The sequence below is a fragment of the Macrobrachium rosenbergii genome, chromosome 9 (assembly GCF_040412425.1).
Source record: "Macrobrachium rosenbergii isolate ZJJX-2024 chromosome 9, ASM4041242v1, whole genome shotgun sequence".
NCBI lineage: Eukaryota > Metazoa > Arthropoda > Malacostraca > Decapoda > Palaemonidae > Macrobrachium > Macrobrachium rosenbergii.
In genome coordinates, this window is record NC_089749.1 from 3,623,820 (window position 1) to 3,638,807 (window position 14,988).

Sequence of the window (14,988 nt, forward strand, 5' to 3'; positions counted from 1 at the left end):
GTGGAGGAGAGGGGATAAGAGGAAAATGAGTAGGGGCGGGCGAGGAATTAATAGAAATTTGATGAGAGAAGGTAGAAGAGAGAAATTTAAGTGCAGAGAGGAGAGAGGTGTAAGATAAAAGGAGGGAGGTGAGAAGACAAGTAGAGGTGTAGGAGAAGAAAAGGAGGAAGCGAGGAGAGTAAGTGGTGGAGGAGAGAGGAAGGAAAAGAGGAGGAAAGATAAGAGAAAGCACGAGGAAAGATAAGAGAAAGCACAAGGCAAGAAGAGAGCGCCCAAACTAGAAAAAATTTTTTTATGTCCTGTGAAGTCATAGTGCCATCCATTACGATGGTTCCAAAAATTGCCATGAATGCTAATTACACGAGTTTAAAGTTCTCTCTCCTTATGAGTGATATGCTTTCTCAAAGCATGGACAGATTGAGCTTTTAAGTCAATCTAATTTTAGATTATCGAAATCATTAAAGAAAAATGACCTTGAAATAGCAAAAACAATCAATCGTGAAATCTTCAGCCAACGCTCCACTTTTCTACCAGCAAATTGAGGGGAAGTTTTTTTTTTTTTTTTTACATAATTGCCTATTTGAAACCAGTACAACAAAATATTACCTATTGTAAAACCAATCAATCTTATTTAGGCGCCGTTCAAAAATTACGTAACACTTTTGGTAATTTTTTGACCAGACCCCTTGTCACGCCTCAAAACATGTCCGGACACGCAACCCCCCTCCCCCAGAAAATTATGTATCATCTAGTAACCCCCACCCCTGAATTAGTATGTTTCCTTTTTAGTTACAATAATATATTAAAGTTTAGCTTAACACCTGAAATGATTACCTTCAGGTTTTTCTTAATACCTTTATGGTATGATATTAAAGAATCATACATTTAAAATGAAAATGTTCTTACGTCATAATTAGAAGGGGATTAATTTAATGTGATATTTATCTATGTCATTTGTGCATAAAATAGAGAATGTCGGAGCTCAGAACAGGGACGAGTTCGTGATTTTCTGTCTCATGTAATACGTATAGTTGAAAATGTTGAAGTACAAATGGGTCGAGTTTGTAATATTTTTTAAACAATCATGCAAAAATTAAATGCCATGTTCTCATCATTACTGAAATATAATAAAAGTCTATTGCAGAATCTTTACTATGTCTCTTTAGCCCTTCTACATTTGCATCTTTTCAAAAGAAACGGAAAAAATCTGAAAAGGTTGGGGAAATTATGACTGCACCCCCTTCCGACCACTGCCCCCCACTGTCACTCATAACACATCACAATAACCCCTCCCCGCCCTAAGGCGTTAAGTAATTTTTGAACGGCCCCTTAAGTAACATTTAGCAGTATTTAGCAATATCTTAGTTTTTTATAGTTCGCTGATTATATACGGTGTGTACAAGCACAGCACAGGTAAACATACCCTCACATTTCAACACATGAAAGAACCTCGGACAAAATTTCTTTCCAAATACTCGTGTTATCAGAAGTTTGCATTCATAGAATCTAGTCGGGGTTCAAAGGTTTATTAGTAAATTTAGTAATTATATTTGTGTATTTGGTTAAACATTCGACAATTTTATATCACTTCAGTGATATCTTACAGATGGGAATATAACATTTTACCCTTACGAGACTAGCCTCTTCACAAACTTTAGATTCCCTTCACACCTTCGATGTGGTTTTAGCAAGACTTTCCAGTTTAATTATAGATTACTGCTCTCATTAAATAGATTACTGCTCTAAGTAAAAATATTTTTAAACTTTGGAAATTCTCTCGTTTCTGACAGCTTTGTTTTATTAGGATATACCTCTACCTTATTTATTGATTCTCTGTTACTACCAACATTCAATGCAAAAAGTACCATAACCAACATAATTGCCAACACCACATCCGTACCTCATGAAGAAGACTAACTTAAAACACTATAACCAACAGCCTAGCAGTCACCAACACTATATGCAGCACAAATTCAACATTCTAGCAGTCACCACACTACATGCAACACAAACACCAGCTCAAATTCAACATTCTAGCTATACCCAACTGCCTAGCAGTCACCAACATTACATGCTGCACAAACACCAGCACAAATTCAACATTCTAGCTATACCCAACAGCCTAGCAGTCATCAACACTACATGCAGCACAAACGCCAGCACAAATTCAACATTCTAGCTATTCCCAACAGCCTAGCAGTCACAAACACTACATGCAGCACAAACGCCAGCACAAATTCAACATTCTAGCTGTACCCAACAGCCTAGCAGTCACCAACACTACATGTAGCACAAACGCCAGCATAAATTCAACATTCTAGCTATACCCAACAGCCTAGCAGTCACAAACACTACATGCAGCACAAACACCAGCACCACTATCCTATCCGACACCAACGCTAAATTTACCATCGCATGTGCTGCCATTAGTCTTGCACAAAAGGCAAAAACACGACTGACCGACATCGCAGCATGACCTGATGACCTGAGCTTTTTGTTACGGATAGACTGTAGTTGCTGTGGTCCTGAATATCAGAGCTTTTTGTTACGGATAGACTGTAGTTGCTGTGGTCCTGAATATCAGAGCTTTTTGTTAAGGATAGACTGTAGTTACAGCATCTGAGTGAATATATTTAAAGTGATGGTAAATGTTGCTTTTCCTTAGGATTGTATTGATGGTTTTAAATCAAATTCGTAAACACTGAACTGAAAAATAAATTGCGAAATGTTAAATGTTGCTTTACTTTAGCATCGTATTGCTGGCTTTAAATCAAATTCGTAAATATTGAATTGATAAATTGCTAAATGTTACTGATATTAAATATTCAAAAACAAACTGGTGAAGACCATATCTTGTTAAATGTTACTGATACTGATAAATAGTAGATTCATACACATTAAAGAACAATTTTCATTCTTTCTGGAACCTTGCTCTAATTTTTATATTAGATTCATTCTTCTAATAGATCCAGGAAAAGTCCAAGTTCCACTTCGATAAATTTCTCTTCAACCGACATTATTCTTCTACATGACGACTGGACTGAGTGCAGAGGACGGTTGAGTCAGTTCGCGAGTGCAAAATATAATTGAGTCGCGACGACGACGCGACGCCTAGAGGCAAAGCCTGAATGAGCTGCAAGGCGGCACTTCTGAGGTTTTGAAGAAAGTTAATTCTCCCTGGTCTTGAAATGCGGTTGAATCTTGACTCATCTTGTCAACGAAGGCTGATCTGCAACAAAATAACTTTTAGTATTGCTTCAATTATCCCTTCAGTGTAAGTGTAAACTAATGAGGATCAGCGAACCCCAGTCTGAGAGCCCCTGTCATGAGTTATTTCCAAGTAGCTAATATGTTTTATTAGTTATAGGCATTTCAGTTTCATAAAGTCTAATTGAAAAACTTCGACCTAAGTTCCAGATTTATTGTCATGCTTCAAAACTGGACATTATATGCTTTAAGAGTGGATCAAACTCAGGACAAAAATCAGAAGAAACCGATTCCCACAAGGAATACATGTGTTTTGATCATTGTGTTTTAGAAAAGAAAGATAACCCAACGTTGGTTTTGTCAAACTTCCGACGAACTACAACTTGCACTTTAAAGTTGCTCAGTACGAGAAATTTTAGCATGCACCAGATTTTCTTAGTGGGGAATGCAAACCGTGAGAAAATTTAGTATCTTGGAATTCTTTAGTGGACTTGGACATCCAGAATTTCAAAAGTTTTTACGTATGGAGGGTTTAGCTATGTTCTGGATCAGTTATGCATTATGTGAAAAAGGTTTAACTGATCCTTAATCACTGCCCGAAAGTAATTTCCTAAAAAAAAAAAAAAAATTCTACTGCTGACCTCGACTGATACCGACAAAGTTAACTAAGTGTTCAGCTTTGCTTAACTATGTCATGACTATGCACATAGGCAGAACTAGTTGAAATTACGACAAAGTAACTTGTCAAGCAATCTTAAAATATAGCTCCAACTAAACTTTATAAAAATTGTAAAGCCTAAGTAAACTAAGACCATCACGTCAAAATAAAGTACAGTAAAGGTCAAGTAGCCTACAACTGCTCTACAGGAGTGTCTTATTCAGTTCCATGGTTTTCTTGTAATGTTTTCTTTTGGTTACAAAAAAATCTTACTTTGCAAGTTTGCTGCATGGGCACTGAAGTCTAAGACTGGTTTGCCGTGATGGATTATATTGTTACTTATAATTCTTTTGCTGGAGAAAAGGCTCAAAAGAATTCAATTAAAACTACTAGGGGGCAAGTCCTAAAAACCTGATTTCTTACGCGAGCAAGAGCGTCATTTTTCAATGTAAGCCACTTTTTTTTATATTCATTCAACTTCCACTTCCATAGTTGAGTTTAAGTTGATCATTTCAGTGCGTAAAGTTATCAGGACTTATTTGGAGTTCAACGTTTACATTACCTCTAAGTTTTCAGTTTTTACTTTTCTATAAACTCTTGCAATACTATTGGATAGTCAGTTCTCAAGTGACAATCAGACTTGCCACTTCCATTCCAATGTTCCATTACACTACCAACCTTTCTGTGTTCACTCATAGGCAAGTAATGTAACTACCTACCAGTAAGTTACATTGTCACATAAGTGCTATTTACTTGGACTCCAGATTTTTATTTATTTATTTTTTTTTTGAGAAATGCAAATGGCTACGAAATCAAATCATGCTGAACTGAGAGGTTCCAGTAATCACTAATTATGGTCATTGCCAGTTTAATCACTAAAGGAAAAAATTTTTTACGTCAAGGAAATTCCCACTAAGATCTTAGCCATTTCACAGTCTTTTGGGATTTTAAATCTATTTTTTAAAAGTTTAAATTAGTAACCATTTCAGATTTTCCAGACTAAAAGTTGATTGGAAAAACCACTAGTTTTCGTCACGTCATTACCATCATTTGCTAGTCAGAGGGGTTAAGTGGAAATTTTTGGCAAGTAGGGCAATTTTAGTTATGTCTGATTTATACAGAACCCATCACCAAAACAGGATACGATAAAAGTAAAATTTTTAATGTATTATCTACTCAACTAGTATTCAATATTAGGTTTCTTTTCAACCCCTTACTTCAAGAACGAAGCTTTGCAGTCTTCATAAACAATCCTTGGCGCCATCGAAAAATGTTTAAAGAGGCTGTTCCATAGATAGTGTGGTACTCCTGATCGGCGAAATCTGTAAAAGTACAAAATAAATTTACCATTAGCATTAACTCAATAATTCAGTAAAAATTAAAATATGCTTTAACCTCACCGCCCGTGGTGTTGAAAGAACCATTTTCGACGGAGAATTTAAATATGAGCTCTGCTTATACGCTTTAGTTTCATTTCCTGGGTTACCCTATTTTACAAGGTATTTGGTTTTGCTTCCTTTGCCCTGACAGTCTATCCTTTTCATCCTTCATTTTTAATTCAATGAGCGTTCCAATAATTATACTGTATTTAAGAACTATCCCACTTAGTTTGTCCCCTTGATTGTCGTTATTGCGCAGCGCATTTTTTTATGGGCTATAACTTAACATCTACATTCATGTGTCTGTTTCTCAAAACCCTCAAGTTCCCCTCAAGCTTCAGCACCAAATCTGATTTATAAACAGTTTATTAGCAACTAACTGTCGGGACTCTCAGCTGACTTCTTTCAGAATTCAGAATTACACTAGTTTATAATATACTTCACTGGATCTGTTAGTGAATTCATTGCTTACTTCTGGCCAATATCAAATATTAAAACCGGAATTTTCATCAAAAATTACGAGAATACCAAAGAGCTATTTCAGCAAAATCGTAAAATAACGATGACAAGGTAAATTAAATGTTAAACAATAAAAGTGTAAAGGGTACCTGTAGAAGAACTGAATATTTCAGCTTCTGATCTTCAGTTATAAAAAGATAAGAGCCAAAGTAAGTCAACTTCACGCAACGTCGATTTTTGCAGTCACATCGTAGCAATTACCGCTCAAACTAATTTAAAAATTTTATGTCTTAAATATTGACAAACCCATAGTTGATCGTGAAACTAGTAAGCAGTTTCCACAATCCACTGAAGAAACGGTAAAATAATGACTAAAGTTTGGTGGAACATTGCAGTATGCTATAAACTTCTTCGGAAGTGACACTTTCTTGTTATCTGTATTAGGAAACTAAACACTGATCGAGGATGTACATTAAATATTTAATGATACTAAAGCCATTTAAATATCAAATCTCGAGAAGCTACAACTTAAACCTTTCATGATGCAAGTTAAACACTTAAAAACCACATTTAACTCAAAGGAATACTTAATTCAAGCAACTAAAATCCTTAGGTCTTCCATTAAAAAAAAAATCCACTAAGCCACAGGCTTACACATATCAGTCCGAAAAAATTAACATGCAGCGAAATCTAAAAAAATTAAATAACCTGTGATAAGCATAAAATCACTACTACCAAGATTCGTTGACGAACAAACAACTTTACCCAAATTTTAAAATATTAAATTTAGGCCGAAAGGGGCCTCATAGGGAGGCACTCGTGCTGGAGTTTGTGTTAGGGGAACTGGGATAATGCATTTCTACAAAGAACTATAACATCAAGTCATTAGCAAGCACTAAAAAAAAAAACATGAAATGTCTAGAGTGCATTGAGACACTTTACAAAAACCCAAAAGGTTATTACATGGCCAATAAAAGCTTCCCCACGAGCTTTGAAATTATCGACCTCAATTTTTGTAATTTGAAAAACAGGCAAGGCAACGACATGTTAAACAAAAATGAATTCGCTAAGTACCACACGGACCGATATAGGAGAACTTCCATAAGAACTGTGGAAATTTAGTCTCAGGATGAGAACTTCGGTACCAACAACCAGCACAACTGTTCTGACACTACCTGTTCAAACAAATTAACAAAATCAATGCAAGAGTAACACCACATTTTTTTTCAGAATAAAATTAACGTCTGCTTGACTGACGTTATTTGCTCGACAAATTGACCATTCAAGAATTTACAGATAATTATTGCTTTTCTGAGTGACTACCTTTAGCACTATTTCCGAGTGACTACTTTTGGAACTTTATTCCTATTATCGTCCAAATATACCTATTATCGTCCAAATATACTCGTCCAAATATACTCGTCCAAATATACTAGTCCAAATATACTCTGTCATGCTTAAATCTCGGAACTTAAAGTCACTTTCAGATAGAGAAATTGAGTTATCCCTTAACCATCTATGAAAACTATAAAAGCAACCACCAAATGATTTTGTGGCTCTCACATTAACCAAATAGGTCCTCTTGCGGAGTAATAATCTCAAGTCTAAATCTACAAAGCTTTCCAAGTCCCACTCAGAATTTAGAGAGAGAGAGAGAGAGAGAGAGAGAGAGAGAGAGAGAGAGAGAGAGAGAGAGAAAACTATTGGGCATTAAGACGGTCGTTACCTATAAAAACAGCATTACCAAAAACTATTATTAGCGAATGGAAACCCTATAATTCAGTACCATCATAGGGGTATGAAATTTATAAAGACTTAACGAAATTTCCCAAAGCTCAAGAGTAAGACTACTCATTCGTGTCAATTTTAAGGACTTGTGCATAGAATATGAAAAATTCAACTTTACTCCCAAGCTCCTTTAGTTTGTTTGGGCAAAATCAAACTCAAACAATATACTTATTCAGTTAATCTGTACTATAATGATTCAGTATCCACCATCAAGCAAGGAACTTTACCAAAACAAGTTGTGGCAAGTGTCTGACCCTGTTAGCTTTCCGAAACGAACACGAAAACCACCTGACTGTAGTTACTGTTCTGAGATTTCTAAGGGAAGGTTAGTATCTAATTCTTAAGGCCACAAGAATACCGCTTCCACTCTTCACACTTTACTTCACTCGGATTTAGCAACCTACCAGGCTGAAATACCAATGGAACTACCTCTTACATTTCAATGTGGTCAAAAGGCAACATTCTGCCACTACCATGTTACAGAAAAAAAAAAACATTTGAAAAAAGTACAATCAAATGAATAAACAAAGACCTAAGAAAAGTAATGGAGAACAAGGTAGGGACTCATGCGATACGAACTTTACTGTACAGATGCCTCTCTCTACACCAAATATGTACTAGTTATAAGGGTCAGGCAATCTATGGAATGAGATTACAGTAGAGTGGCAAAGAATGCGTATAGGTAAAAATATATACTTTTAAACCTTGAAAATATTCATACTGCAGTCGCTCATATACGACACTACCAGTTGCTAGAATATACCCAGCTGATGGAAAACATAGGGATATGAGAAAATACCATCACAGTATATTTTGGATGACCCGAAACGCCATGAACAGTTAAGAGCTAGAAAGCAGTTTGCTTACTGGCAATATTGAAATAAACTTAGGGGCTTGTTTCATAAGAGTATGGATACTAAACGTACTGACAAATTTAAGAAAAAGGGCAATTCTACTGCAAGGATCCAGTATAAACTAACCATCAAGAGCAATGCAGGTACAAAGCAATTGAACTTTAGTACTAATGGCTAAAAAAAAAAAAAAAAAAAAAAAAATCGAGTTAGGCGTGGATTTCCGAAAATACATTACATAAGAGGGATTTGTGCTGATCCCTAAAGCTAACAGAATGAATGCTTACAACTATTAAAACAGGATACCCAGCTAAAAGGCCTTCACACAAGGGACTTTAGCTCCCGTGTTGGCGCGAAACCAGCTCAGTCTAAACCATTAACTTAGTTGTTTCTTTAAAAGGAACATAAGACTTTATATACACCATTAAATTATTTCAGCACATGAACATAACTAAATCAACACCACCATGAATGAACTTTTATCAATATTTTGAATAGCTCAGCTTTCAAACGCTAGAAATTGACTGACCTTCCTGCTTCAATTTCCTAGATGGTTCTGATCTCTTCCTTAGTATACTCTTGCCACGACGAACAGATCTCTCTGGCGAGGCTTTTAAAGATCTGCCCTATCGCCAGTTTTACGAAAACAGGCTACTGACACGTGTGTGACAGACCTTTAAATGTCTTCGAGACAAACCCTGAGGCTATAATTATAAGATTTTTGGGGCTTTTGATTTCCAGGTACTTTAATCTCCTTCCTACTCCGCCCTGCTCTCTCTCTCTCTTTTCTAAATCTTACGGATTTTTTTTTTTTTTTTTTTTACATATGATCACCTTATCTATTTTGTCAGTACTTGTAGATAGATGTACATTTATCATTATTACACAATTAGATACTTAAAAGTATTTAATTAATGCTATAGAAATAGGTGATATATTTCTTGTTCATTTTTCGAATTACGAATTAAAATAAACGTCTTTGTCGCCTATATATTATCTATAACGAGGAGTGACAATCATAAGTTTTAAAAGACTATTTTTTTTCAATCAAACTTTTTTTCCACACCACCACTGAGGTAAAAGTCAAGGTGCGTTTTTTTTTTCGAGAGAGGTTTCCCCTGTAGGCCTAATCCTCTCTTTTTTATATATAATTTATTCAGAAAACTCGTCATCAGAGCTATCAGCTATGTTGATGACAAAACTGTCAACCAACTTGTCTACAGCCACATCTTGCCGGGCATCCTCTTTTTGAAATTTCTCTACGTGCTCCGCTGCATTCTTCCAGTTTTCCGCCGTGACATTGTTCAATGCTTCTTGCACTAAAATTTTAAGGTCTGCCAGTTTGAACGTATTCTTTTTCGCTATATAAGACTTCACTTGAGCCCATATGAGCTCAATAGGGTTGTATTGGCAATGGTACGGTGGTATACGTACTATCTTATGCCCTGCTTCAGCTGCAATTTCGTCAATCTTATACTTTTTTCCCATGTTATTAATAAGTCGTTTAGCGAGTTCATACAGCTCAATTTTCAGCAAATCATCACTTGGCTGTTCGCCATTCTCTATCAACCAATGCTTTATGTTTTCTTTCTTCCAAGATGAGGTTGGATACTTTTCCTGTTGCATAGAATGGTATGATGCGTTGTCCATCACGATTGCACAGTTGGGAGGGATGTTCGGTAGCAACTGATTCCTAAACCATTTTTCAAAAACTTCAGCATTCATCTGTTCATGGTAGTCCCCATTTCTAGCTTGAAAAACCAGTTCTGCATTGTTGACAAAACCGTCTTCTGTTCCTGCATGTAGAATTATCAATCGGCTTCCTTTACCGGTGGGAGGTTTTACCCCGTAGCTTGCTGGGATGATAAGTCTGTCCAACACTTTTGAACAGTGTAATTTTGATTGACCCAAGTTTCGTCGAGATACACGAATTTCTGCCCTGGCTCCTTGCGACGCTTCATCTCTCTCAAAAATCTTGACCGAGCTACAGTTACATCTCGCCTTTCCAAGAGAAATTTGCGCCCATCAACCTTCTTAAATCTGAATCCTATCTTCATTGAGAACCTTACGAAGGATTCACGGCAGCCATTAAAAGATATTCTTTCTTTTAATTCCTCTTTTATCAAGTCCAGAGTTGGAATTTCCTGTCTTTCATAAGAGGACAGAACTGCCCTTCTAATGACGCATGTGTCAAAATCATCCAAAGCAGTGACGGTTGCAGGTCGAGATTTTTCGGTGACGAAAATACAGGCTGCTCATGCTCAGAGTCTGCCCACCATTCTTCATTTAATTTGCTGCAGACTCTTTTAACCGTACTCTCGCTGAAACCTGTTGCAGCAGCTGTCCGAGCGAGAGCTTTTTTATGGGATAACATAGGCCCTCCATTCGCCTTTTCATCTTGAAAATACCTATTTACTTTGTAGACGATTGCCTTTTCTCGGCTGTGAAGATGATGTCTATCCATGTCTGTGAGATGACCGAATGACTTCTTGTAAGTTGGTGTCAAAGTCACTCTACCCTTCAGTCAGGCCAAAACGTTGTTGCCATATCGTATCCAAGCAATATTTAGTAATTGTTTCCAATCTATTATTTTTCAGAGAGAGAAAGAGAGAGAGAGACAGATCTGTCTGTATACGAATGTTTATTTTCTCTTGCCAAACTTACTGTTATGCTTTATTTCATATTTCCTTGCTTACCAATTTATTCTTTACCTACGATGTTAAGAAATCAAGGTATATGTAGAAACGAGAAATGCCTCCAGACATAATAATACCGTGATGACCTGACCACCGAAAGTGCTCCCTAGAGAAAATCTAAGCTGCTTACCCGTGGATTTAAACGCACGTGGATCCGTGTGTGAGGTATTGGCAACGCCACCAAAATGAGATGCCATATTGATAGAAACACTGATTCCGTTTCTTGTAATTGCTTAAAAAAACTATCACTCGTGAACCTAAGTAATAGACTTGGAATTCAGCGTAACGAAAAAGATTTTATTTGACATCTATAATGGGAGAAATGATTTCATCTCGCTGTTGTTGTTATACATTTGGCATATATGCCTTACCTGCGAAGACCCAGACAACCACGCCAGAGAGATCTATACATTTTGGAAAGGGTATAAGCAACAAGCAATCCCACGTAACCTGCAGGTAGAATTTAACTACGCAGGCTTGCCTTAAGTAGCAATAATTCTTGTTCATTTAGTGACTAAGCTATCCAGAGGACAAGAGCCCTTAATCATCTAGACCCAAGTATCCTTTATGCGGTACAGCAAATTAGTATATATTGTAATACTACGAGAATAAAATGTTTACCCAAATAAAAAACAGGCGCGGAGCTACCCTATAGAATTACCATACAATAACCTAAAAGTCTACGTTCATTTAGTGTTAGGGAACCGACCATTAAGTTAAAGTTCCAGTCCCTTTAGAAAGTGGCTGTGATGTCCTGTCTGCCAGTTTTGAAGTTGAAAGATACTACAGTGGTTTACCATCGGTATTGAAATTAACTTAAGTTGTTTACGAATAGTTACAGTCAAGGTTATAATCTAATCTTTGCGAAAAGCTAAGTTAATCGCTCAGATTTCTTGCATTTAAGATATTCTTTACTGGTGTGGTAAAATGTTTGACAGGTTGCCCTCGCAAATACTTGAGACGCATGTAACAGACAAGCAAAGTTTGCCATTAAAGTAAATGAGGGTCTATTAAACAAAAGTTTGCCAATAAAGTTAATGAGGGCTATTAAAACATAAGCACACCTTCCATTTTACCTAATTCCCGGAATAACATGCTACATCAAGGACACTTCCGGATTCACTGACGTTACCCGGGCTGCGGGCTATAAACACGTACCTAACGGGAGGAACTATACTGCAAAGCCTTGCTTTCGCCACTGAATTAAAGCCAGCTTATTCTTGTCCCTAACAGTTTCACGACGTAATTTGCCACACATCGCAAAATTTTCTAATGCCGCACGCCAAAGTTGCACTATCAAAAGTATGAATACTAAATTTTCTTTGCGGTTCCATTTTCTTGGCAGTATTCGCATTTTTTTTAAATACTTATGCAATGTTTGTATACTTGCTGTAAAATAGCCTTAAGGTTTTCCTGTTTCACAGTTGCTTTTCCTATCAAGGCTACAAATTTCTGCAAGTAATTTCACAATAAGCGATTTCAGTAACTAGCCTAATCCGAACTACTAGTAACATTCTAGCCTCAAACACCTGTACTACTCGCCAGCACCTGAATCTTTCAGAAGACCAGCCATTGTAAATAAAGCACTGTTGCTAAGTTTACGATAATACATAAATTTCGTTCTCATGACTCCATAAGGCTTAAAAATCTTTACCCTGAAGTTAAACTTAAGAAAATTATGACAAAAAGCAGAAAAGTTAAAATACCGCGTTCACCAAGTTCAAAGATTTAGATATAGGACACTTCTGCAAATTTGTCTTTGGTACATCGTTTTAATGAAAAAAGGATTAAACAGACCATGGCTAGAGTTCTGTAGATTATAGTACATTGCAATTAAGAAGGAATTTCAGATAAAGCTTACATGCCTCTCCTTCATAAAGTTCAGAAAAAATGATAATGAACCGCAGTTTTGAAAATTAAGATTCTCCTTAACAAAGAACCTTCTCCCTGTAAATCCAAACAATCACCAGTGTCACCAGCCAGTTCACGAGAAATGGTTTATATTTGCCGTGTCAAAATTTTCAAGATCCTAAAACCGCGAAGAAATACCTCATACCACATATCGTCTAACCAAACGGACAGAGTTCATACGTTTGCAATTACCAAAGCAGGCCTCCTCCCGCCAAGGAACAACCAACCAACAAGTACCCAATGCACCGGTTTCTTCACTAAGGCCTTACCTTGCGTATGTTCACAAAAAGCATTTCATCACCCAACACTCCTCACACCAGGCCAAACATGATATTTTCACTGAAAAAATTACACCAAAGGCTAAGAAAATTTACTTAAAATATCCCAAAAACTAAATAATTAGGTTACACTTTAAATTTCTCAGAACACTTTCAGCACAGAACACAAACAACAAACAACCGACAGTGAACTTGGCGTCAAACCAAGACGCTTCTTTTCCTGAAAATCTCATCATCTTTTCGGCCAATCACAAAAGCCCAAGTCCTTACTTTCAAACAGTTCTCCGGTGACTGATAAGTATATAAGAAAGCCGAAATGTAATCAAAGTGGAGCTATGCTAATCGACTCCCATCGTGGTGTCACCCACAGAACAGGCCGCACTACTGACCTCCTGGTATCCAAAGTTCTCTTTTTGTGATGGGCGACTGGTTCTGTTCTATCCGTATAGAGTTCAACGATAGGGACAGCAGAACTACCATCATGGAAGGTTATTCTAAATGTATGAGGATTGAATAAAGGTTATTTCAGTAAACCATTTTCTTGTGGAAAAGTTTGTGCAGCAGGTAGGGCGTCCTAAGGTTAGACTAATGGCTCCATGTGTCCAGGTGAGGTTATTTGCTGGCTGGTTATTCGCTGTTTTTCTCTTGTTTTGACATTGAAGCCATTGTAGATTTGAGGAGAGAGAGAGAGAGAGAGATAGAGAGAGAGAGAGAGAAGATAGTTGTCTAGTTTCTCGTTAGTTTAAAAGGACGTGTTGCTGAAGGATTATGTGGAGGCGAACTGCTCTGGACCTTCCTGGAACAATGATCCTTCACAAAGGTACATAACAAGGACTTATCTTGAGACTCCCTCTCTCTCTCTCTCTCTCTCTCTGTTTTTCATAACACATGGGTTTAAACTGCTGTGTTCATGGTACAATTTACTAAAGCTCAATAAATAATCTTGCACGTTAAGTACAGTGATACAGTTTTTAGTGGTACATTAAAGACTCTGCATTTCACTTTGTTTTAACCCTGAGATCTCCGGAAGCCACTTGTTCATCTTAACATTTTCTAAATACTCTCTCTCTCTCTCTCTCTCTCAGAAATGAGAGTGGGCTTATAAACATCTCAGATGCATTCTTACCCAAAGCTGCTCAGATGTTGAAACGAATTTTCCTCGATGGATAGAGTGTTACGGGCACTGATGTCAGTTAGTAAAGACTCTGTAACTTCACTTGTTTAACCCTATATGTTGGTCTCCGTGAACTGACTCAGATTAATATATTTCCTGGAGTGAAAGCTGACTTTAGAGCCACAGAGGCGAGGAGACCGATGAGCGATGGAAATTCCTGCTCAGTTTTATCAACAGAAATCAGACCACTGACCAATTTCCTCTCTCTCTCTCTCTCTCTTGTATGTCATTCAGTCCTCAAAATTAAATTTGGGGCTCCCCTCCCTTCCTTTTAGATTTTATATATCCGGGAAAAGATCGAGTTGAATGATTCAAGACAAGTTTCATCCGTCAGATCTGGCTTTGCACAGCTGAATGGTTTTTTTTTCTTTTTTTCATGTTAGAAATCTTTTGTCAATGTGTTACTGCAAGGTTTGGCATCTTCAATATGTTAATCTATTAGGAAGTCTAGTATGAGTTTATATACAGTTGCTTGTCTCAAATATCAGACTTCTCTCTTTATATGTATATATATATATATATATATATATATATATATATATTTATATATATATATATAAATATAAATAAAGATAAAATCTAATGAA

The 14,988-nt window shown here is 36.7% G+C and overlaps 1 long non-coding RNA gene across 1 annotated transcript; it reads right to left on the minus strand.

Annotated features, from left to right (window-relative positions):
* Positions 1-1,460: 1,460 nt before the first annotated feature.
* Positions 1,461-13,479, minus strand: LOC136841367 (uncharacterized). Its single transcript, XR_010853913.1, has 3 exons — positions 13,219-13,479; positions 5,083-5,187; positions 1,461-3,229 (listed from the first exon to the last, which is right to left on the minus strand). It is a non-coding gene; the product is annotated as an uncharacterized lncRNA (long non-coding RNA).
* Between the last annotated feature and the right edge of the window lie 1,509 nt (positions 13,480-14,988).